Source organism: Teleopsis dalmanni, chromosome 1 (assembly GCF_002237135.1).
Source record: "Teleopsis dalmanni isolate 2A chromosome 1, ASM223713v2, whole genome shotgun sequence".
Classification (NCBI taxonomy): Eukaryota; Metazoa; Arthropoda; class Insecta; order Diptera; family Diopsidae; genus Teleopsis; species Teleopsis dalmanni.
Window position 1 is genome coordinate 92142630 of NC_051846.1, and position 1130 is coordinate 92143759.

The following is a 1130-nucleotide window of genomic DNA, read 5'->3' on the forward strand; positions in this document are numbered from 1 at the left end:
ATGCTGTAGGAGCAGTTCTAACACAGGATGGACACCCAATCAGCTATGCCAGTAGAACTCTAAATGAACATGAGAGGAAATACTCTACAACAGAGAAAGAACTCCTAGCAATTGTTTGGGCTGTTAACTACTACAGACCATATATTTACGGTAGAAAATTTGAGTTATTAACTGACCATCAACCATTAAAATGGTTACAAACAAAGCACAAAGGAAAGGACATCAACCCAAGGCTACAACGATGGCTACTTAAACTTGGAGAATATGACATAAATATTAATTACATCAAAGGTAAGGAGAATACAGTTGCAGACTTTATGAGCAGGATAAATATTGATACAAAAGAAATCAATATGCTAGATACTGAAGACCAACAAGATGATAATATGAGTACAGCTGCTACCATACACTCTCAAGATGAGGAATTAAATGATCATTTCCACATACTAGAAACCGTTGTAAATAGATTTAACACCCAGATAATACTAACTAATATGAAAACCAAAGAAATTGAAGTAGTGAATTCTAAAAGAAAAATCTACATAAACTCAACAGACATCGAAAACAACTTCATGATTGACATATTTAGAAGATTTATAAAGAAGGGAATAGTTGGTATTTTTTCTGAATTAACTGAACATGAGTACAATATTGTACAAAAGAAGTTAATTGAAATTTTTAATAGATCAGTTAAATTTTACAAATGCACTTATCATGCAAAAGATATGCAACATGAAGACGAAGCATACAGATACATAGCTAAATATCACAAACAAGAAACAGGCCATTCGGGAATTAATGAAAATTACGAGGGACTTAAAAAACTTGTTTATATACAAAACTTAAAGCAGTTAATCCAAAAGTACATAAATAATTGCGACATCTGTAATAAAGCTAAGTATGACAGAAAACCCTTGAAACCTAAGTATGCACTTACAGAAACCCCAAATGATACAAACCAATTAATACACATTGATGTATACACAAATAAAAAACATAGTTTTATAACGTTTATAGATAAATTCTCAAATATGCAGTAATATTTTATCTAGAAGATCGTAATAGTATGACAATAGTAGAAAAACTAAGACTTTATTTTTCAGTAAAAGCAAAACCGAATAAGATTATAT